Below are 26,243 nucleotides of genomic sequence, written 5' to 3'. Positions count from 1 at the left end.
TTGATTTATAAGTTAGTATTTAGAAGAGAAATACATCTTGCATTATTAAAGTGGTTAACTAATTAATTAATGACAATATATGATAAATTAATATTGCATCAAGTCTTGGTAACGTAGGTACACATAGACTTTATCAATTTATAATACATGACGATAGAGAAGCTATAAGTTAGTATTATAAATTGATACAACTATATTATTATTTATTAATTAATTATACAAAAAAAAAGTAATTTAGTATTCACAATATAAGATAAAGTAATCATAAATATAAAATTAAATCGCATTAATATGATACAAATATACAATAAATAAAATAAAAGATAACAATCCTAAAAAGTAAGATATAAATAATGAAATATAGAAAAAGAAATAATTTATTATTAATGTTAAAATGAGATAAAAAAAAACTAACTCAAATATGATATTATAAAGTAAATGGTATCAAGAGATTTTAAATAAATAAAATAAAATAAAATAATTTAAACAAGGCTAACATAAAAAAATAAAATAAAAATAAATGATAAGAACTCATTCATTAAATAAATTAATAATTATTATAATAACAAATAATAATGATGATGAATAAATAAAAAAAACTAAAATAAGAAATTGTATGTTGAACTAAATAATAATAATAAAAAATTCGGACAAAAAAATAATAAAACATAAAAAAAAGGGTAAAATGGTCCCAAATTAAAATTTTTTAGATTTGAGAGGGAAAGACTTTAGGGTTAGGGGTGTGCTTTTCTCCAAGAAAAACAAAAAAAGGTTATGGAAGGGTGGAGGTGAGGTTAATGGAGGCCATGGTTTTGAGTGGTGAAGGTTAGTAAGAGTAAAAGGAAGAGGAATGAGAAAAGGTAGGAAAAGAGTTTTTTATGGTGAGTTTTATGTTTGTGGATGATGATAGATGGAGAAATGGGTGGAGAGGTGGTGAGACATGGATGTTTGAAGTGGTGGTTTGAAACTTTTTTTCTTGTCATTTGGGATTGATTTGATATAGGAAATGTTTATTCAAAATATAAATATGTATGAAGAAGAAAAATGTATAAAATGTATGATGAAGCTTACTTGATGTTCTTGAAAATTTTTGCTTGCCTCTTGTTCTTCCTCCTTTCCACTAACCTTCCTTTCTCTATATTTTCTCTTTTTCTCTCCAAGTTTAAGAATGCCTCTTCTCAAAAATTTTTTTTTTAGCCTCCTTTGATCCATGATTCTTTTTTCTTTTATTGCTAGGGTTTTCACAAAAGGCCAAAAATTCTGAATTTTTCCCTTTTTATGTATAAAGTAGCATTGGTGCAAGAGTTTGATTATTTGTCATGTTCTATTTTCCTTTTAAAAATTAATTCTAAAATTTTCCTATTTTATTAAGACAAATTTTTGTTTTTTCCTTTAAAACCTTTTGATTCCATTCTTCTTTTGTAATATTAGAATTCAGATTTTTTTTTAAATAAAAAATTTTAAATCAAAATTTTGGTGTTTACAATTAGTAATATTGAGGACAAATTTATTTGATCAAACAATTTGGAAAGAAATTATACAACTAAACATAGTTTTAACTAGCTCGCTGGTAGGAGAACTCTATATCAGTACATTAATTAAAGGTAGATTTGGTGCCTTCTTTATGTGAAAATGATTAAATTCCTAGTTTGGCTTATTTGTTCTCATGTCTTTCCCACAAATTACTTAAAAGTTTGTTTGGGAGTTTAGTTTAGGAGGGGAAGGGAGGAATCAGTGGGGTTTAATTGTTGTTTGGGAGTTAATTAAGTTGGAGGAGAAGGGTTAGGAGTTTTTTCTAAACCCTCCAAAACGCTCATAACCTTAATTTTGTGAGTTCTCTAATTTTGAAGGGTTTTTAAGTCTATTAGAATATTTTTCTTTATATTAATTATTAAATGAATGAAATAAAAAAAAATATTTTTAAAAAGTGTGATGTTAATTTTTAAAATAATAAAAAAATATTAATTTTTAGAGTGAGAATTTTTTTAAAAATATAAAAAAATAGAAATATGAATTTTAAAAATATGAATTTTAGAGAAAGAAAAATATGTAATTTGTGTATTTTTTAAAACAATTAAAAAATAGCAATAAATTAATTTTTGGTCAAAATATATTAATTTTTAAAGTGATATTTTTAAAAAATTATAAAAATAGAAATATAATTTTTAAAATATATTTTTTGAGTGATAGTTTCAAAATATATTAGTTTTTAAAAATATTAATTTTTAGAAGAAGAAAAATATTTAAATTTTACGTTTTTTAAAAAATAAAAAATATAAATAAAATGTATAAAATACAAAAATATCATTTACATCATTAGCCCCCTATTACCCTCCCATCTCCATATTTAACATCCAAACTAGAGAGAGGTTTAATATCTTTCTCCCTCCTTTCCCTTCCTCTCCTTCCTCCTTTAAACCCTTTCCCTCTCTCCCCCTCCAAACTCACAAACAAAGCCGAAGGCATCATAGAAACTTGGTGCCTTCATCCACTTGCTCAAGATGTCATCTATACACTAAAGACACTCTTCATTGTGTTCAAAACTGTCTAATAGCTAAGGAAATTTGGGTTCATGCAGATCTATGGAATGAAGGACTTGAAACTTTCTTTAATGCCAACAATTTTATGACTTAACATAAAAACAATCCTTCCTTATTTTTAACTATAATATAATGGACATGGAAGGTTAGGAATGTTGATTGCATTGTTGGAAAAAAATCTCAATTTATAAAACAATCTTAGACTTGCCTAAAACATTAGGTTTGTTGGAAAGCTAATCAGAATTTTGAATTCATCCTTATTGTTGATGGAAGTGCTTGGGGAAGCCCAAGAAATCTTGGGGTTAGTGCTCTTATTATAAATAAGGATGAATATTGGTTAAAGGGAGCTTATGGGTTCATTGATATTTCTGACAATACCCATGCTGACTCAGCCATGTTTCAGGGATTGAAAATGTCTTAGAATCTAAATATTAGACATCTCTTGCGTTACTCTAATGCAACAGAGGGCATAAAGCTTGTGATGAAAATTGTTTTGCCTTTCCACAGGTATGTTAATCTTATTTAGGATATAAAAGAGTGACTGAGAAAAGACTGACAAATTACCATTAAATACACCTTGTGTAAAGACAACACGTGCAAATTCTTTTTCAAATTGTAGTTTTGAATATTGAATTTCACCTCTTATAAACTTGAGATTATTTCTTCAGACTAATGTTAGATGAGTCTCATATTTGATATTGTATTTTTTTTCCCTTATTCTTTTGTTTGTTGATAAATTCAGATTTTGATGAGTTTTTAGTTAGTTTTCTAGGATCTTTTTAATAAGAAATTGTAATTTAGAAGATGAAAATCTCATAAAAATATGTAATTGTTCAAATAATTCAATTTTTATTTTAGTAACTCAATTGTTTTTGATTAAATAGAATTTTATGTAAATGTTGTTGAGTGAATTAGTTTTGCAGGATATTCCAAGGAAAACACATGAATTAGAAGCTTAAAGAGATCACATGGGTTGAATGTAGCCAAAAAGTAAGCATTCCAAAGACTTGGAGAAGTGAAGTATGAGAGTGTAAGCACTTTCAACACCAAAAGTAAACATGACTTTGAAGTAAGAATGTCATGCACGTTGTAACACCCTGAATTTAGTCGTAGTAATTAATGTAAGTATGCGTATTGAACTGTGTGGTGATGTAGATATGCGTATATATATACATATATGTGTAAGTATTGACTTGGATTGGTGAGGTTGATTGGGAATATAGGATGGAGGTAAAACTGCAAGGCAGTCTCACTGTAGCGATAAGGCCTTGAGAGGAAGGCATGAGACTGTCGCCTTCTCGCTGTAGCGAGATTCTGTAGAAATTAGGGTGCAGTTTCCTTTGAGATTTTCGCTGAAGCGACAAGGGGCGTCGCTGTAGCGAGAAATGCCTCGCTGCAATGAGCGTGTCGCGATCAAAGGGGTATTTGAAGGGTTTAAGGTTCAGGAAAATTCATTTCTCATCCCTCCTTTTGAAATCTTTTTGATTCTCTCTACTCCTAACCCGTTCTTACTGATTAAATTGCCTCAAAAGTCGTTTGAAAGCTAGATTGAAGGTTGAAATCAAGTTTGGAATGTTTGGAGGTAAGTATTGTGAGTTAGGGTTTTTGATTTTCATTCTTTCTTCATTCTTGTGATTTCTCATGGATTATTCCATGTGTTTAAGGTGAGAATCTACGTTGGGGAGTGTTCATACTGTTTATTTCGTGAATGGTCTTCATTCCAAGGTAAGGGGAGTTAATCCCAAACCCTAATCTCTCTTGGTAGCTTAAAATGGGAAACCCTTAACTACTTTGATAACTATCTAAAGGTAATTTGTATTAAAGGCTGTAAATAAAACTGTTTTTGAAGGAATACTACGATTTCAATAAGCAAACATTGTTTGGGGGCAGTTGGGATGACGCCAAACCTTAGGATAAATGACCTTATTATTATCACTGGGAAAATTGTTCGTAGGCAAGTGTGCCTATCAAAAAGTAATAAAGGATTTTTGAATTAAGAGTTCCCAAGTTATTGTCCCACAGAGATTATTTTCAAGTACCAAGAATAATTTAATTTGATTGTTTAAACGTAATGGGAATGTAACGGATCAAGAACAAAGCTTAATTTTAACAATAAATTAAAAGAATAGTAATAAAATGTATGAGAGAAATCAGATGAGATGAGCCTAGGACTTATGGGTTCATCTACTATACTTCTTTATATTGTAATTAATTTAATCCTGATATTGGTATTCAAATATTTGCCAACCACTCATAATTAGTTCTATTAACACCCAATGATTATGCAATGTCAATATTCTTTTTCCTGAGCAAACACTCCCAATGATCATGCAAGGTAATTGGTGGAGAAAGCATGAAAATCCTATGAGTTTGTTAATTCAATAACGGCTGAAAGAAAGGAATTAAGTGTGATTAATCTAGCCCGTTATTTTGTTTTATCCTATAGTTTCATTAATTATATGTGGTACGATCGCATACAATGCAACTAACTATAAGATGCTAAGGGTGATCAAATCTTAACATACACAATATAATCAAATAGAATAAAACCAAACATTAAAGGAAACCAATACCAATATTAAAGTAAAAATCACATAAAGTTTGTAGTAGGATCCACCATAGTCTTAGCTATGGGTTTAGTTACTCATAACAAAATAAACTACGAAGAATGTGATAAATAAACCCATAACCACAAAGGAAAACTCAAACAAAAGAAACCAAGAAAGGTAGAAGACGAAGAGAGTTCTCGTTCTCCGAAGGGGCACTTAATCACTTGCTTGAACTTTAAGGGGAAGCTCGTCGTCCTTACCAATGGTCTCCAATGACTCTCAAAGATGAGTTTGGTAAAACTAAGAAGGGGAAGAAGGTGTGTAGAGAAGTGAAAGTGTCAAGTGTGGAGCATAAGGCCTATTTGTATAGACTGTACCTTGAGTTTCCAATTGGTTGAACTCTATCTTTTCAAATCAGTTTTATCCACAATCAGAATCTTAACTAAAAACTACTCCAAATCTTTATCTAAGTTTAAATTTTAAATTCAAAATTCAAACTTAGATTCACATAGCATAACAAGGACTAAAAGTATCTAATTTTTCTCTTGAATATCTCCATAATGCACTAATAACAACTTCCAGCTAAATTGCAATAATTAATAACATAATTAGTGTAAATATATATAAAATAAGGTTTAAGTATATAAATATAAGTCATAAAATATATCAAAATATGAACTTATAAAAAATGTGTATGTTAAGTTGCGCAATTGGGCTGAGTTCAAGGGTGTCCGACCTCTGGCGTATTGTATTAACTGTGTGATGTGTACAATGGTTGGTGATTCTGTGATTGGATGAGTGTCGTTGATGATTGAGGCATGTTGAGATTGATTGATGATAATTTGTGAAGTATGATATATTTATGCTGTTTGATAATTAAGGTATGTCAAATGAGTGAAACTATGTTATCGATACGAGTGTTTGTCTCTTCTTAAATAAAGAAAAGGTTTTATGTGTGATGTAACCACAGTGCCACAGTTAGCGTGGTATGAATGAATTAAATGAAATGCTGGAAAAAGTGATCATAATATGGGAGTCTGATGAATCCACATTTTATTGGATTTTTACTTGTTATTTTAATGTTTCTTAATAGAAAAAAGTAAACTTAGGGTTGTAAATAACATAAAAATATCATTTTGGTCAATTTATAATAGATTTCTTAATTTTAGGTTAATTTACATTGATTTACATATATATAGTTTGTAATTTTGATTATTTGAATAATTGTGCAGGAGTTTCTAGACTTTTTCCATGAATTTTTAGCATTTGAGAAAGTTTGAGGTGAAAGTGATCACTTTGGAGTCTATAGTGAACACTACAACAAGCTTGTTCCAAAAAGGTAGACCAGAGTGATCACTATGAACCCATAGTGACAACTCCAGAAAGGCCAAAAAGTACAAGATCCTGCGCGTAGCTACTATGGAACCATAGTAGACACTCTGGAGCAGCCAAAGTTATCACTCTGATGCCAAAGTGACAAATCCAGAGAGGGCAAAAACACAGGACCTGCGCGTAAACACTATGGAGCGAGAGTAATCACTTTGGGGCATTGCGCGTTATCACTATGAAGCCAAAGTGATAACTCCAGAGAGGCCAAAATCACAGACCTTGCGCGTTATCACTATGGAATGTGCGTAATCACTTTGGAACGCTGCGCGTTATCACTATGAAACCATAGTTGTCACTTTGGGCGAAAATTTCTGCACTATAAATAGAATTTGAGAAATTAGGGTACAGAGCTTTTTACATTTTCTTAGATTCTTTTGCCACTTTGGGAGCATTTTGCAGAGCCTAGGATCTTTGGGTGACAGCTAGGGGTCCATTATAGGTTTTTAATTTCCAATTTCCCTTTGATTCTCATTGATTTTACATTGATGTTGCTTACTTTTCTGCATTTCCTTCTTTCATTTGTGAAGCCCATCCATATGAAGGGCTAAATTCTCTTATAATTCCTAGTCAACTCACATGGTTTTTGAATTCTTGGGTTTAATGGCAATATTACTCTTTATTTCCTTGGATTTATTAACCCCAATCTCTGAATGAAATGAAATTTGCATGAGGGGAACATTGCTTAATGAACCCTAAATTACCCAAACGAAATTCTAATCCAAAATTGCTTAATTTTGATTAATATTTGAGATTGCTTAATCTTAGGGATAGAGATTGGAGCCCATTAAAATGCTTAATTTTAATTGGGATGCTAAGGTTAATTTTTGCTTGTTAGATTAACTTAATTCAAGGGAAAAATAGGGGATTATTGAATCATTTGGAAGAACAGTGATAGAACTCATTGATTGACTAGGGATTACTCTTCTTAATTGATTAAATTTTACTAGTTTACATTTTGCTCTTGATTAAAATATGGAAATTGACAAACCTCCCCCCAATTTACTTGCTTTAAAATATATGTTTACACTTGTTCGATGTATGTTCCCAACCAAAAATTCATTGGAGACAACCTAGGACAACACCCTAGTATTGCATACATTTCTTTGCATATTTGATGAGGATTAACGACAATCTTTGTGCATAATGAGTAGAAAAATCTCGCATCATCAGAGTCTGACTAAATTAATGGATGTGATTGCAATACAAGTATTATGATACGACCTACAAGAGTACTCATAATAACTGTATTGTAATACACCAAGCTATATGGATAAGGCTCGCGTATTATGACACTTGCCCTGTAAAAAAGGTGTGGAAAAGAATGAGAAATGTTGGTGGTGAGTTTAGATAGGTACAAAGATACATTGGGGGTATAGAGTCCGGAGAAGATTTGGGAAATCTTGAGAAAATAAGAGTGGTGAATGCTAAGGGTGAATAAGTGCACAACGATTTGCTAAAAATGAAAGCATTCACAGGTCACACACTCATTTCCTGACGAGACTTCGACTGTAGAAATGGCTGGGTCGGTACACGTGTATCCGTGTTATTGCGGCTAACCGGTGGCTATCTAAACTGTGAAGTCCTTAAGGGATCTCAGGGGCATTAAATATGAAAGTGAAATAAATGTGAAAGTGTGATGTGTATGAATTGGTATAGAAATTGTACAGACATAATATATGTATTGTAACATATCGGTTGATGTTGTTATGATATATGTGTTATAATACATCGACGGGTGCGATTAGTACACGTGTTATGACATATTGATTGACGTGGTATAATACATGTATTATGACGTGTAGATTAATAGAAAGATGCATGATCTGAAGTGGTAAATATGATTGATTTGTCCTGTGTGTGCTCCTTTGTGATGGCAGCTTAGATGATTTGAGTGTTATTGCTAATTTAATCCATGTTAAGTAATATTCCTAGTACTGTATATACATGTGAGTACTTTGCTTATGTTAAACCAGAGATTTAGTGGGGCGGGAAATATTCACCCTTATTAATACTTTCAGGTGACGAAAGTGAAGAGATAAAGGAGTTGGGTCTGTCCTAAGATCATAATCCAAGGGTATTGGAAGGAAGACTGCTCTGTAGGGACTAGGACCATTTGAAAAATTGTATTATTTTATCTTAACTGTATTTCATGATAAGTGAATTTGGCAATGATTTTAAATGTCAAATTTTAGAATTTATGATACTTGGGTCAATTTCATTGTAATGAATATTTTGAAGATGTTCTTAGTGGAAATTCTAAATTTATATGGATTCAAAATGAACTAAATGATTTGCTAGGAGTAAAGTTAAGTTTTATTTAAATTATTTCAAAGTTCCAAAGTTTTACCCTTGGAAGCTTTGACACTTTTTTTGGAATTTTATGAAACTTTTATAAGAAGAAAATATAAAGTTCTATCTTTATTCTATTATTAAATCCATGAATAGAAATAAATTTATTTTTCATTCGCCATAAAAATTTGTTTATTTGAATAAAGATGAAGGTGTTACACGCGTAGCCATTTTTTAGACCAAAATTGGTCACTACAGAAACTTTGAACCAAGAATGTCCCACGCGTAGCTACTTTTCATGCTAAATGTAATCGATACATAGGAAGTAGGTGCTATGCGAACCACTTTTGAGACCAAAAGTGTTCACTATAGAAGTGTAGATGAAGGATTTTGTTGCGCATGAACACTTTTTATGCTAAAAGTGTTCATTCAAGAAGCCATATTGCAGAGGTTCAATCACTTCTTCGGGTGACTAATTTTGAATAAGTCTAATCACGTTTTCTATATAAGATTTTAATCTAACAAAAAATTAGATAATGAAAAAAAAATATTTCATCTAGTACCAACATAAGAAATCTAGTTTTTAATAACAAAATATAAAATTTGTCACTAATAATTCATTATTTATGATCAATCTTTTTATATTATCAATAATATTATTACTAACAATGACTTAATTAAATATGGTCACTATAATTCTATTAATTATGATGAAAATGCATTAGTTATGAATTATTATATGAGTGAATATCTATATTCATAATTCTTCCTTATTCTTTGTAACTTACGATTTTGTAACCGCTTTGTTTAATTCTCATTCAAAGAGACGTGATTCTTCAATTGTAGATTTAAGCCTACAAATAAGTGTCTCATTTATATTGAGGATATGTGAAATAAAATTGAAATTCTCTCTTCCTTTCTATATTGTTCTCTCTACCTTTCTTATAATTTCATGTTCATTTTATAACACATTATCAGCATGAGGCTCTACTACTACACACTTTTGCAAGAAAGGAACATTCTTGAACAAAGGTACGATATTCTTTCATTTTAATTTTTTTTTATAGAAATATATCATTATTTATTTATTTTAAATATATAAATTTATGTTTATAAGAAAATTTACTAGTAATTTAATATATATATATATATGTAATTTTATTTTTATTTACTTTTGATTATTATAATATTTAGATGACATCTAACTTATTTTTATTTTTATGATAGTACTAAATAAGTTGAATCTTATGAACCTCGAATTGTCGCACTTGATATTACATGAAAAAATTACTTATCATGAGTATTAGATGCTGAAATTCATTTAGATGCAAAAGGTCTTGGAGATACTATCAAAGAAGGAAATAAAGCATCTAATCAAGATAAGGCTAAAATTATGATCTTTCTTCGTCACCACCTTCACGAAGGTTTGAAAAATTAATATCTTATGATAAAAGATCCACTTGCGCTTTGAAATAATTTAAAAGACAGATATTGTAACACCTTAAATTTAATCTCAAAATAATAAATTTCACAAAAATAGGAAATAAAATTTTCATTTTAAATAGGTTTTCGAACACATGGTTCGACAAAGTATTTTAAAATAATAAGTGTTTACAAATTTTGATCAAGGAAATTGCTATAGGACTAATCTAAATACATTGAAATTTCAAAACAAAATATGAGTCCTATAGCAGTATCATCCATTCCTTCACTGAGTCCGGTGTTGATTGTCTTGGTCACCTGAAAATAAATGTAAAGGTGAGTACTCTACACTATCCAATGCACAATCAACATTGAGTCTCACCTTGCACATACTTCACATTATTTCTGATACATTTTACACAAGTATAATCACAAACAACATTGTCAAGAAACTCATTTCATTTTACAATCGGCGCGATCATTGCACCAACAACAATATTTCACACACAAGTGCGCTCACTGCACTTAGCCACGCTCACTGTGGCACTGTGATCACAGATTCACACCATAGATGGTCGCCGGTTATCCTCGCATCATGGATACCACGTGCGCGGTCATGAGTTACTCGACAAAGGTGTTGGTCAGAGGTCTAGTCAGGAGGAGAGTGTGTGGCCTATGATGTACCCACGCTCATTGTTGGTGTCACCACCACTCTCTCTTCCCTAAGGTATTTCTACCGTTCCCATCTTCCACACCCTAGTCATTGAACCATTCATAGCATAATTACAACAACATTTAATATGCCCCATTCACACATTTCAATTTCACAAAATATTCATATTCGCACCCGGCACTCAGGCCTACTTTCATTCACATTACACGACACTCCAGCCCATATTCATTCATATTACACGACACTCAGGCCCACATCACACTTAAACATTGGATCCTCATTAATCAACAACATATTACAACATACAATCACCCTCAATGGGTTTAACCATCTCATCACACATCACATTGCATTCAAACACACAAAAATCTCCATCAACACACATTTCCCACCTTCTATCTTAGCCACATTGCAATATTTAGCAAAATAAATGGAAATCAAAACACAATAAGATAGGCTAGAGTCCCCCTTATCTGAAATTGAAGATCACGCACAAACTCAATCAAGGAGACGCTTCCCACACAAATTTCACCCTAAATACATGGAAGAAACCCATGAGAACTAAGAAAAATCGAGAAAATAGTGAGTGGGGATGAGAAACCATAAACCTTAACCATGGAACTCACCTCCAGAGCTCCAAACGTGTTTCCAATCTTCAATCTTGTACTCAAAAGGCTTTGGAGATAGTTTAATCGGTAAGAATGGCTTGGGGATCGAGGGAAATGAGAGACAGGTCGAAGGGAGTAGTGGGAAATGGATTTTTCCAAACCCTAACCCGTTAAATACCCCTCTGGTCACAACACTCTCGCTACAGCGAGACTGCACCCAGAAATGCACCTTAAACTGTCGCTCTTTCGCTACAGCGAGAAGGCGATAGTTTCATGCCTTTCTCCCAAGGCCTTCTCACTACAACGAGACATCTTTTGTTGTAGCGAGAACACCCTGCATCAGACACTTAGCCAAATTTTATTAACAAATTAACCACAGTCTAACATTCTCAGTATACACACACACATACACACACACACACACATATATATATATATATATATACTCTTATAATCACGTATTTATCCATACGCATTCATACACATCATCATATACATAAATCAAACATACAACCACATGAAAATACATATATACACTTATATTAACATATTAAAATATTATTACAAAAATTAGGGGTGTTACAGATATGACCACAAAAAAAAAAACAGTTATTTTACCTAAAGCTCATTATGATTTGATGCATTTACGCTTGCAAGATTTTAAAAATGTTAGTGAGTATAATTCAACATTATTTATGTAACACCCCTATTTTTATTATTTATTAGTTTTGTATTTGGTATGAGTTGTTAATGTATGTTGCTTAAAATTAGGAGAGTTTTAGATGTTTAAGTTGCAGGATTTTTTGTTGTAGTGAGACGTGTCTCGCTGTAGTGAGATGTCAGCGTCCAAAATCAGGCATTGAAATGCTCTCGCTATAGCAAAGAGCTCTCGCTGTAGCTAGAATGATAGACAACAAAGTGCATTTTTGTCTAGTTTTTCACTGTAGCGAGAATTGGCTTGCTGTAGTGAGAATATGGCGAATTAAGGAGTATTTAAGGGTTTCCAAGTAAAGAAACTTGGATTATAATCCAAGTCACGACCTTCATACGTTCTCTCTGACTTGTCTCCTCATTTTCTCAGCAAATCCTTGAAAAAAACCTCAACTTTTCTCCGATCAAAGCTTGGAGGATCACTTCCCTTGTTCTTTGGTAAGTTTTCAGAGCTTGGTTCTCCATTTCTTTGGTTATTTTCTTGTTCTTCCTTATCTAAAGAGAAAATCTTGTGATATTTAGGAAGAACTTAGCCTTTTGAGCAAGATCTCTCAAAAACCATTTACTAAACCTTCATTTCAAGGTAAGGAGAGCTATATTTTGTTACTAAGGAAGTGGTATGCTTGTATTCATGAAGGGGTTGTGATGAAATGTATGATTTTAAGTGTATGTTGGATGAAAGCATGTTTTTGTTATATTTAAAGCCTGTTTTGTGATGTTTGATGCTGTGTATAATTTTTATTTTGACGGTATATGCATGAACATAGTGGACTGAGTCCGAGGGGACTAACTCTCGGCAATGATTGATTTATATGTGATATAATAATGAACTAGAGTAAAAGAAAGATATAAAAACATGAATCATTTGTGAATAAATAGATAGTGAGAAATATAAAGATGAAATGGAAAATATGGAAAGAGAAAGTGAAATGAGAATGGAATATGATAAGGACGAGTACGGATAGTTCAGAGGACACTGAGAGTGTGGAAGATGGAGACGATTGATAAGTCTTGGGGAAATGAGGGTGGTGGATGCTCCTCTTGAATTGCACAAAACAAATGAGAGTAGGAGCACCATAGGCCTCACACTCGTTTCCTGACTATCCGTGTAGCTACAGCTATCCAGCGATTATCTATGCTAAGGAAGACCTCGAGGGATCCTAGGGGCAATGAAAGTGAAATAAGAATCCTAAGTATTAAGAAAGAGATGAAGAGTAATTAGTTGAATACTAAAGATTGTTGCATGTATATGAGTAAGACTTTGTAACATGATTGATTGTTGTATTATCTTTGTTTTATTGTGTGAATAATTGTGAATGTATGCTTGGTAATATGAATAAAGACTCATCCTTATGTAAATATTTCAGGGAATCCAGATAATAGCACCCACCGAAAGGATTAGATTAGTAGATAGCTCTGTAACTAATAGATTGAATTATGTATTTAATAAGTATCAAAGACTTTGTTTCTTTAGGGTTGCTATAGATGTAAATGATGTACCTAGTGATACTATTATGATGGAAATATAATTAGCTTTTAGTGTTCCTTTTGATTTCTCCTCAAGTAGAATCCATCATACCCTATGTGTATATATCTTTCCCGGTACTGTGAGGACCCCAGGAGCTTTGACCTACCTGTTCACGTACCATGACCACGATCATCATGGAAGACCATCTCATTGGACGTTTAAGAGGATCACCGGTGCCCAGGTTACTGTAGACCCTGGTGATCTGTATCTCGGATGATGATCTTGACTCCGACGATATTGCGACGATAAAGGGATGACACGAGGATGACTAGTGTCTTTGGTCTTGTGACAGATAGGCTGCTCATGAGGGCTTATTTTATTTTGAATCTTGTAAATATTGACAATAGTCCTAATGTATTTTGATGTATTTTAATGAATCTTTTGTAAATGTTAATATTTTGTATATGAAGAGAATAATATATGTTCATGATATTTAGATGTTTATTCTTAAAAATTTGTTTAATTATTATTGTTTTATTATTCAAAGTTCTTATACAATTGATCAAAACGAATAGAATATTTGATGATTTCACGTGTTATATTTGATCGGTAATAAATTTAACTAAACTTTCATATAAATTCCAAAATTATACTCTTATTATTTTGAATAGAAAAAAAAAAAGATGTTACAATTTAGAATCACATCTCAATTAAAATTGTGTGGAGAAAAGGTCACTAATGAGGATATGTTAGAAAAAACATTCTTCACTTTTCACGCATCTAATGTGCTCCTGCAGCAGCAATATCATGAAAAAGGATTCAAAAAATATCTTGAATTAATTTTTTGTCTCCTTGTGGCTGAACAAAATAATGAGCTTTTGATGAAAAATCATGAATTTCGTCCAACTAGCATTGCTCCATTCCCAGAAGTGAACGTAACAACTCATGACTATTGTAATTATGCACAAACTTACGATCATGGTCATGGCCGTGATCGTATTTGTGGTCGTAGACATAACAATAATTGTGGTCATGGTATTGGTTATGGACATGGTCGTGGTGATAATAAAAAATATACGTTTTCACACTAGAAGTGAAAAAATGGTGAAAAAATTGAAAATGGTAAAGCTACTCAAAGTAGAGAAAATACGAAAGACATTTGCTATCGTTATGGAAGCAAAGGTCATTGGTCACGTATTTTTCATACACCAAAGCATGTTATTGATCTTTATCAAGAATCACTTAAAAACAAGGGAAAAAAGATAAAGACAAATTTTATTTGTGAAGATGACAATGTTTTTATTTATGATCATATAGATGTTACTCATTTAAATGTTGCTAATTTTTTTGCTGATTCTGATGAAAAAAATTGACCATCTCATTGGTGATGGAAGTGTCCGAAAATAAGTTTTTATTATTGTTGTTGTTGTTATTGTTTTTGTTGTTGAGTCATTATTTTTTTTTTGTTATATGTTAATTTATGTTTAATGTATTTTTTTCTCTCTATATCAAAAAAATAGTAATAGTTATAATAAATTATCTTGTATTATAGTTGTTCTTTCATTGATATAGTTGTTATTTAAATTAAATTTTAATATAGTCCGTGTAAATAAATAATAACAAATAATAAATTTTCACCTTTTTTTAGTATCTAATTTATTTATTTATTTATTTTACAATGAAAAATGAATGTTCTTGTGGATGACACTAACAATGAAGATATATGTCTTGTTAATAGGGCAACAACTCACAAAATTCTCAAATAAAAAATATTTTTCTCATTTAATGATGCAACAAGCTAATGTGAGTACTATATTTGGTAATACAAAGATTATTGAAGGCTTCAGTAGAGCTAATATATTGTTGTCTAGTGGAACAAAATTAAACATTGTTAGTGCATTATACTCCACTAAGTCTCAAAGAAACTTATTAAGTTTCAAAAATATCTGCAAAAATGGATACCATGTTGATAAGTCTGTAATTAGGCCCTATTTTACAGCCCATATATTCATATTTGACTTTTATTTTATTTGAGTTTTACACTAATTTATATATTAATTGTGCAGTTTGGTATAAAGAGGCCGCAAGTTGATTTTGGGTGCATTCTGGGCCTAAATTGATGGAAGATTAGAGCTTCACAGCAGTCAGCACGCCCAGACCCATTCAATAAGGACGGGGTGCTTTGAGCCCATGCACGGTCGTGCTTAAGGCCTTACACAACTGTGTTCATCTGCGGGAAGCCCAATTATGAGGAGGTTTTAGGGTTTTCAAATCCTATAAAAGGGAAGATCATAGACATCATAAAGAGATCGTTTTTACATCGAGTCTTTGACTTTCGGATACACTTCTCATCTCGTCTCTCTTGCACAGGATCGTTGGCACATGCTTAGCGAGACTTGGAGCTTCAAGCGATCATACTTGAGGACCGGGAACACATCTCATACTCTAGTTTGTTATTTCTTTTGATTATGACTTTGTTTATGATTGTTTTAGTTCTTTTCTTTAGCATGAGTAACTAAGTCCATAGCTAGGGCTATGAGAACTATTTTTCATGAATTTATGGAGTTTTGATATTTGAATCTAAATTTAATTTCCGTTTTGTGGTTAGATTTTATCCTATTGCGCTTTTTTCTTAATCCTAATTAATTATATCGTCAGGCGACCATACATCGGTTAATTAATAGATCTATAGGGTAAAATGAGACAAAAGATTAGGTGGACCAAACCAATCTTTCTCTTCTAATCGTTATTAAATTAACAAGTTTGTAGGCTCCTAAAGCTTTCTTAAATTAATGTCTTGCATGGCCATTGGGGATGTTGATTTAGAGAAAAGAATATTAATATTGCATGACCATTGGGTATTAATAGTATTCGTATGAATGATTGGTAATCACAAGGAAATCGGATTTAAAGTTAAACAGAAAAATAACATAAAGGATTGAATGAGAAAACCCATATGCTCTAGGTTCCTCTTCGATAAGTTTAACCAAGACGTGCATTGTATTCCTTGCTCGTAGTTTTATAATTTATTTTATAAATTCTTATTTTTAATTAATCTTGTATCTTTGAAGCTTAAACAATTGAATTAGGAAATTCTTAGTAATTGGAAAACAATTCTTGTGGGACGATATTTTGGGAACTTAATTTAAGAACCCTTTATTACTTCTCGATGGGTACACTTGCCCTCCGAACAAGTTTTTGGCGCCGTTGCCGGGGATTGCTTTTTCGATATTATGAAAATCTCGAATTTAATTGATTTGAGCAATTTGTGTTTTACTTTATTTTAATTTTGTTTTGTTTATTGATAAATTGGAGATCAATTGAAGATTACATGACACCCACTGCTAGAGGCACTCCTAGAAGCATTGCGGCACCTAATGTAGAGGCCAACAATTTTGAATTGAAACCAGCACTCATAACCATGGTCCAGAACTCGATACAGTTTGGAGGCATGCCTAAAGAAGACCTCAATCTTCATCTAACAAAGTTCCTCCGATTGACGGATACCATCAAGTACAATGAAGTCTCCAACGATGTTATTCGACTCTGCCTTTTCCCCTTCTCAGTATCTGAAAGGGTGAATGCATGGTTTTTCTCACTCCTAACCAACTCCATCAGAACGTGGGAGGTCTTACTCAACAATTCTTGGGAAAGTACTTCCCCCCGTCAAGGTCGTCTAAGCTTATGACGGAGATATGTTGCTTCCAACAATATGAAGCAAAATCCTTATTCGAAGCATAGGAGCAATTTGGAGAGCTTTTGAAGAGATGTCCTCATCATGATAGGTACAAATTTTTTACAGTGGCCTATCAATCACTATCAGGGCTATCAATTGATGCCGCAGCAGGAGGGTCCCTCATAAGAAAAGATCTAGATGATGCGTACAAGTTGATAGATGAGATGGCATCTTCTAGCTTTCAGTGGCACACTGTTGACTCTTATGACATCAAGAGCAAAGAGACTGCCCCAATTTACCAAGCAGAGAGTAGCAGCCCACTAATGAACCAAATGGCAGCCCATACAAAGCAACTAGAATCTTTAATGAAGGCTCAAGACCAACCTGTAAGAGCTCCTGCAAGCCCAGAATCTAGGCAAGAGGAGGCAAATTTCATGGGCAATCACAGTTCAGGGTGGAGGAGTAATCCTCCTAACTCTTAGAGGAATGGCTTTAGAAGTCAAAATTCAAGTGTTTATTGCCCTCCTCATATGCAAAGTCAGGGAGCAAGACCTGAAGGAAAAAAAGCTCCTAGATCTCAGTCCAACTTTCAAGAACAGATGATGCAATATGTGCATTACTCTGATAAGTGAATGACAGAGCTTGAATCCAAGTTGGACCAACATATTGAGAAACTGATAAGAGGTTCGCAGAGCTTAAATCTGAAATACAAGCCAACTCTTTTAAGATAAGTGCACATTTAGAGCAAATTACGAACCTTCTGAGTCAAAGAGTGATGGGAACACTGCCATCTCAGCCTGAACCTAATCCAAGGGAGCAATGCAATGCCATCACCCTTAGAAGTGGGAAGAAACTACAAGAATCGCAGAACAGATGCACACGCACGTCCATGCTTATAGAGAAACACGCCCATGCTGATTCTACATGCACACCCGTGCTTACTCATAAGCACGTTCCTGCTACAACAGAAGGACGACCGTGCTTATACAAACACGCCCATGACAGTGATCAAAGCACGGTCGTGGATCACTATGAGCAAGACTGTGCTTCTAAAAAAGAAAAGAAGGAAGAGCCTCTTGTTCAACCAAGGCCCTATGAGCCTAAGATACCTTTCCCACAATGGTTGCAAGGTCACCCTCCTTATGATGAAGAATTTCACAAGTTCTTAGACTTATTGGGCAAAGGCACATCAATATGCCTTTCATTGATGTTATCTCTAAAATGCCCAAATATGCTAAATTTTTAAAGGAAATTTTAACAAATAAAAGAAAGTTGAGAGCACATGAAACTATGAAGCTCACCCAAGAGTGCTCAGCTATAGTCCTTAAAAAGCTTCCACCTAAGCTTAAGGACCCAGGGAGTTTTACTATTCCTTGCACAATTGAAAAAACTCATTGATAAGGCTTTATGTGATTTAGGAGCAAGTATTAATCTTATGCCTTATTCTATTTTCAGGAAGCTTAGAATGCATAAACCTAAGCCGACCTCCATGTCACTTCAGCTGGCAGATAGGTTGATCACATACCCTAAAGGCATAATGGAGAACGTACTGGTAAAAGTTGGGGAGTTTATATTTCTTGCTGACTTTGTGATACTTGACATGGAGGAAGATGATGATGTCCCCATCATACTAGGGAGACCATTCTTGGCCACTGCTAGGGCCATCATAGACGTACAAGAAAGAAAGCTCACACTGAGACTAGATGATGAGGAAGTTGTATTTCAAGTTTTCAATTCTTTCAAGTACCCTTCTAGCCAAGAGTCCTGTCACTTTGTGAGCAATGTGGATGTTGATTCTCCTCCTCCAATTTATGTGAAACATGGAACCACAAGAAGAAGGCCAAGGAGGAAGCAACATAAGAAGAAGAAAAGACAAAAGCTTAAGCCATCTATTAATAAGCCTTCTAATTTAGAGCTTAAATTTTCTTCTCTTTATTCTAATCCCCATCTTATGAATAATTTTTTTGATGTAATAGGTGTTGGGGAGGCAAAGCTGTTGGAAAAACAATTACATATCAAGGGAGTCATCTCTGAGACTCATGCCTTCTTCCCACCATGATTTAACAAGAACGTCAGGCTCGTGACGTTAAACAAGCGCTCCCAGGAGGCAACCTGTGTCTTTTACTTTATTTAAATTTTATTTTTTTTTGTTTATTTTAATTTTGCTATTGTTATTTTATTTTTAGAATAAAGAATAAGCATATTGAAAGATTACAAGAACTGATTTGATTGTTCCTGCACACACTTTTGAGCTCTGATCTAGAAGCACGCCCGTGCTCATCCCATACACGACCGTGCATTGAGTCGCAGTTGTGAGAGAAGCTTTACATCATAAGCATGGACATGCTTAAGATTTCAGCATGGCTGTGCTCCCTCACCCGAAGCCGTCACATCAAGAATTAGCATGGAACCTCTTTCCTTTTATTCAATTGCCCTCTTTGCATGCTTTTAATTTGATTGCTTTCAAACATTAAGGACAATGTTTTACTTTAAGTACGGGGGTGATGAATCTATATTTTGACTGATATTTTAGCATAATTCTAACACATTTGATAAGAAAAATATATAAAGAAAGTAGAAAAACTCAGAAAAAGAGAAGGAATTGAAGTTTTGTTTAAATTTGTAGTTATTTTAGCAATTATGAAATTTTTGCTTAGGAATTAAGTTTTTAATCTTGTTTTTGAAGGAATAATTTGAGCAAGGATCATATCCATGGAGGTTTGATGACAAGGAAGAAGAAAGAAGCAAGTCTGGACTCCAAAAACACAAGAATAAGAAAATGCAGACTGGGCGTGATCACTATTGTCAGTGAAAGTGATAACTTCAGAGCTCAAAGAAGAAGTGAAGCTTGGGCGTTACCACTTTTATCATTAAAAGTGATAGTTCCAGAGAGGCAAAATATCAGGAAAGCTCTACGTAATCACTATTGTCATCAAAAGTGATCGTTCCAGAGAGCCTTCAACTTGGCGAGTTGCGCGTAGTCACTTTTATCTGTAAGAGTGATAACGCGCAACTACTTTGGCTCTGCGTTGTCACTTTTATCAGCAATAGTGATAGTTCCAGAGAGCTCTCAATATCAGGAAGTTGCGCGTGGCCACTATTACTGGGAAAAGTGTTAACGCGCAACCATAAACCCTCTGCGTAACTACTATTTCTCATAAAAGTGATGACGTGAAAATCTGGGACATTCTATAAATACCTGAAAGAAGGGATTCTGTTCATTTTCAATTTTTTTTAGTTAGATTCTTGTTAGAGGAAGTGAGAGAGAGGAGTGAGGATTTGAATCTCGGAACTTCACGAAGAGGAATTGGAGTGGAGCAAGTTTCCATGGTGATTCTGATTTTCTTCTTCTCTTCTTCTCTTTCTTTTCTTTTCTCTGCTGCCATGGCTATGTAATTTGTTCATAACTAGGGATTGTAGATCTGAAACGAATATGTTGAATTGATTTTGGATCTGGATTTCAAGCTTTGGAATAGATTGAGTGATTGATTCTGCACTTTACGTAGGAATTGAATGGAAATTTGATTAACTAATTTCAGAGGAACTCTTGTTAATGGAAATTGAATTTGTTCTTCAGATCTAAACCAATCACCAAGATTATAGTTTTCTTAGGCATAAAGAACTTTGATCTTGCAATCTTTTGGTTTCTTATACTTAAAGCAATGTTGAATTAAATCAGATCTAAGGAATTAGAATGTTTCAATTGAATGTTAGGTTCACTGAGTTAAGGAATTAACCTCTGAACAATAGAACGTGAAATTGATTGTCTTTCTTTCCAAATGCTTGTTAATTTAAAACTTTATTGATTAAACATTGGAGTTTTGGTGAAGCAATTCCCTAGCTATGGTTTCTTTCTCTATTATCACATAATTGTTTGTTCATTGTTCTGTTTTCTGCAAGTTCATTTTACTTTTAATTATTCTGGTTTGCTGTTATTACATGTTACTACTCTCCTTCTAATTTTGAAAAAGCTTAAATGGTTATAATTCTATGAAGTGGTATTTGAAACCTAAATTCCCTGTGGAGACGATATTTGGATCTTAAATTTACTCATTACTTGCTGCAATCCTAGTGCACTTGCTAGTGTTAGATTGCGAACAACAAGTTTTTGGCGCCGTTGCTAGGGAATTTTGCATTTCAATATCATTAGTAGTAGAAAAGTAACTATATTGAGCATTTATTTTGTTGTTTTGCTTTCAAATTGCTTTCTACATAATTTTACTGCACCTTGTGTAGTATTCTGCATAATATTACTGTCTGCTGCATAGAGTTTTTACATTTTTTTTATCTGCATAATTTCAGTTTTCATTGTTCTTCATATTTGTAATTGCCATTCTGCATATTTTTACATGATTTTACAATTCTGCAACTGCTAGATTTAAGTTTCTATACGCTTTTACTGATAGATTTTGCATGATTTCTGTTGTGCATTTCTGAATATTGATTTTAGTCTAATTTTGTTTTAATCTGATTTGTATATGCATGGTAAAAACAAGAATAAATCAATTCTGGTCTTTGATCTTGACATAGACATAACTTTGAGAAGATTGAGAAAAGAGTCTAGAGCAGAAAAAGTCATAGGGAGTGATAGTGAATTAGAAGCTGTCCATTCTCCAGAATTTCAGAGTAATCCTAAAGTGAAAAGAACACCTACACCTTTGAGACAACCAAATCCAGCAATAGAAATGGCAGAGCAAAACAGAATTAGAACATTAGGGGACTATGCTATTCCTAACATGCAAGGTTTTAACTCTTCTATAATTAGGCCAACTATTCAAGCCAACCATTTTGAGATTAAACTGCCCTACTACACTTAGTCCAACAGGATCAGTTTTCTGGTGAAAATTCTAATGATCCTAACCTCCATATTTCAAATTTTTTGCAGCTATGTGACACCATAAGAATGAATGAAGTTAGTGAAGAAGCTATCAGATTAAGACTATTTCCTTTTTCCTTGAGAGATAGAGCAAAATGCTGGTTACAAGCTCAACCACAAGGAAGCATCACAACCTAGACAGAACTTGTGAATAAGTTTCTAACTAAGTACTTCCCTCCATCCAAAGCTGCTAAGTTGAGAGGAGAAATTACATCCTTTGTGCAGCAAGAAGGAGAATCATTGTATGAAGCTTGGGAAAGATACAAAGAATTGCTTAGAAGGTGTCTACATCATTGTATTCCAAATTGGATGCAATTGGAAAATTTTTATAATGGGATGAATGCAGCAACAAGAACAATGGTTGATGCTGCTGCTGGAGGTTCATTAAATACAAAGTCCTTGGAAGAAGCTCAGAGAATTATTGAGATGATGGCATCTTCAATGTATCAGAATTCAAACTTAAGAAATTAAGGAAGAAACTCTGGTCATGAAGCTAAGGTTTTGGAAACTTTTCTTGCACAGAATCAGCTACAAAATCAAATGTTTTCAGAATAATTAGCTGCCTTAACACAACAAATCAGCAATCTGCAAACAGGGAGTATGCCTACCAGTCAGCTAAGTTGTGATTTTTGTAGAGGAAACCATGTAAATGGTGCATGCGAGGCATCTACAAGTGAACCACAAGACCAAGTGAATTATATGAATAATTTTCAGAGACAACATCCATCATATCCCCCTGGATTTCAATTTTCAAATAATAGAACTCAGCAGTATTCTAATTGGAATAATCAATATTCTGCTGCAAAGAATTCTAACTCAAACTTACCTTTTTCTAATGCAGGACCAGCAACACAACAGCCTTATTTTCAGAGGAATTCATCCACTCAATCTCAAGGAAATCAGAAATTTTCCAAGCCTATGAATGAGAGGTTGACTGAGATGGAAGAAACTATGTTGCAATTCATGAAAGTGACTCAAACAAGCTTCAAGAACCAAGAAGCTTCCATGAAGAAACTTGAAACACAAATCGGACAATTAGCTTAACAACTATCCAGCAGGGATGAAGGAAGATTTCCAAGCAATACAGTAATCAATCCTAAAGAGCAATGTCAAGCCATAACTACAAGGAGTGAAGCTGTAGTTGCAAGTCCTAAACCAGCAGAAAAGAAAGTAAATGATGCAGCAGAGAGAAAAATTGAACAAGATCTACAACAAGGAAATTTTAAGTTATTAAAGAAAGACCATTCAAATGAAAAAGTAGATGTTCCTATGAATTCTGAGAGGAAAACCAAAAAGCAACTCTTTGAGGAAGCTTGTAAGCCAATAGATCCAGAAAAATACAAGAGGCTGCCCTATCCTCAAAGAGTCCAAAATCCTAAACAAGAGGAACAATTTGAAAGGTTTATAAATGTCTTTAAGAAATTACAAATTAACATTCCTTTTGCAGAAGCTTTGGAGCAAATGCCTTCATATGCAAAGTTTATGAAAGAACTACTTTTCAGAAAAAAGGAAGCTAAAGCATGATAAAACAGTACCTTTGACAGAGGAGTGCAGTGCCATTCTCAAGAGAAAGCTTCCTCAAAAGCTGAAAGATCCTGGATCATTTAGCATTCCTTGTGAAATAGGAAACTGCACTGTGGAAAGAGCATTGTGTGACTTGGGAGCAAGCATAAATCTGATGTCATTGGCTGTTCTGCAGAAACATTACACTGCAACTAGCTGATAGATCATACACTTATCCATATGGAGTTGTTGAAGATTTATTAGTTAAAGTTGATAAGTTCATTTTTCCTGCAGATTTTGTAATTCTGGACATGGAAGTGGATTCCAACATTCCTTTGATACTAGGAAGGCCATTTCTTGCAACCGGAAAAGCCTTAATAGATGTGCAGAAAGGTGAACTTATGCTTCGAGTTCAAGATGAGAAGGTAGTGTTCAATGTGTTTGAAGCTTTAAAATATCCAATTGAAGATAGTACATGTATGAAGGTAGATATACTGGATACTTTTATTACACAACGCCATATTAATGAAATTGATAAACTTGTTGTGTTAGAAGAAATAATATCTGTAGGGAATAACAAATCTGAACTTCTGCATGGAGAATACATCATGGAAGTGCAGCAGGAATTAGAAGCTCTGCCAATTCAAAAATCTGCAGAAAATTCAGTGAAGGAGAAGCTAGAAAAGGATGATAAAGAAGAGGAAAAGGAAAAGCTAGAGCTGAAACAGCTTCCTTCCCACCTGCGGTATGCATTTCTGGATGAGAAACATGAAAATCCAGTCATCATCAATAATGAACTTAAGGAAGAACAAGAGGAAAAACTGCTGAGAATTTTGAGAGAACACAAATCTGCAATTGGATAGAGTATTGCAGATCTGAAAGGTATAAATCCTTCATTTTGTAAGCACAGAATTTTATTTGAAGAGAATTTTAAGCCTGTTGTGCAGCCACAAAGGAGGTTAAACCCAGCCATGAAAGAGGTAGTTAAAAAGAAGGTCATGAAGCTGTTAGATGCAGGAATAATATACCCTATTTCTGACAGCAATTGTGTAAGTTCAGTCCAAGTTGTTCCAAAGAAAGGTGGTATGACAGTTGTACCTAATGAAAAGAATGAACTTGTCCCTACTAGGACTGTGACTGGATGGAGAATGTGCATAGACTATAGGAAGTTAAATGATGCAACCAGAAAAGACCATTTCCCACTACCATTTGCAGATCAAATGCTAGAAAGACTTGCTGGACATTCATTTTATTGTTTTCTTGATGGGTATTCAGGATATAACCAAATAGTTGTGGATCCTTTAGATCAAGAGAAAACTGCATTTACATGTCCATTTGGAGTCTTTGCATATAGGAGAATGCCATTTGGTTTGTGTAATACCCCTGCCACTTTCCAAAGATGCATGCTTTCTATTTTTTGTGATTTGGTAGAAAACATCATAGAGGTGTTCATGGATGATTTCTCTGTTTTTGGTGATTCCTTTGATGATTGTTTAGCTAATCTATCCACTGTTTTGCAGAGATGTCAAGACACTAACCTTGTGTTGAATTGAGAGAAGTGTCATTTTATGGTACAAGAAGACATTGTCCTTGGTCACAAAATTTCAGAGAAAGGAATGAAGGTGGACCAAGCTAAGATAGAAGTCATTAGTAATTTGCCTCCACCTATCAATGTTAAGGGAGTTAGAAGTTTTTTAGGACATGCTGGTTTTTATAGAAGATTCATAAAATATTTTTCCAAGATTGCTAAACCCTTGAGTAATTTACTTATAAAGGATGCAGATTTCATATTTGATGATAATTGTTTGCATGCATTTTCTATTTTAAAAGACAAACTGATTTCTGCACCTATTCTTGCAAAACCAGATTGGAAATTACCTTTTGAACTCGTGTGATGCAAGTGATAGTGCAGTGGGTACTGTGTTAGGACAGAGAAAAGATAGGAAATTACATGCTATCTATTATTCAAGCAAAGTATTAAATCCTCCACAAGTGAATTACACAACAACAGAAAAAGAAACTTTAGTTGTTGTATATGCTTTTGATAAGTTCAGATCATATTTAATGGGTTTGAAAGTGATTGTATACACTGATCATGCTGCTCTTAAATATCTTTTGACAAAACAGGATGCAAAGCCCAAATTATTAAGATGCCTCCAAGAATTTGAGCTAGAAATCAAAGACAAGAAAGGGAAAGAAAATAGTGTTGCTGACCACCTATCCAGATTACCTTTGGAGAGTTCAACCACTGAACCATTGGAAATAAATGAAGAATTTCCAGATGAAAAGCTGTTTGCAGTGGAAAACATTCCTTGGTTTGCTGACATTGCAAATTTTAAAGCCACTCAATTCATTCCAAAGAGGTTTACTTGGCAGCAAAAGAAGAAGTTCTTACATGACAGCAAATTCTATATGTGGGAAGACCCATACCTGTTCAAAATTGGAGTAAATGGGTTACTTAGAAGGTGCATTCCACAAAGTGAGCAAGCTGAGATACTATGGCATTGTCACAATTCAGAATATGGAGGCCACAATGCAA

General features: G+C 33.4%; 2 non-coding genes across 2 annotated transcripts; both read right to left on the bottom strand.

The window, feature by feature from the left end:
* Nucleotides 1–17,327: 17,327 nt before the first annotated feature.
* On the bottom strand, nucleotides 17,328–17,434 carry LOC113851703. Its single transcript, XR_003502273.1, has one exon. It is a non-coding gene; the product is annotated as a small nucleolar RNA R71 (small nucleolar RNA).
* Nucleotides 17,435–22,393: 4,959 nt separating this feature from the next.
* Nucleotides 22,394–22,500, bottom strand: LOC113851676. Its single transcript, XR_003502247.1, has one exon. It is a non-coding gene; the product is annotated as a small nucleolar RNA R71 (small nucleolar RNA).
* Between the last annotated feature and the right edge of the window lie 3,743 nt (nucleotides 22,501–26,243).

This window comes from Abrus precatorius, unplaced genomic scaffold, assembly GCF_003935025.1.
Source record: "Abrus precatorius isolate BTA unplaced genomic scaffold, Abrus_2018 Scaffold9, whole genome shotgun sequence".
NCBI lineage: Eukaryota > Viridiplantae > Streptophyta > Magnoliopsida > Fabales > Fabaceae > Abrus > Abrus precatorius.
The sequence above is the reverse complement of the archived record's forward strand: the minus strand, read 5'-3'. Positions and strand labels throughout refer to the sequence as shown.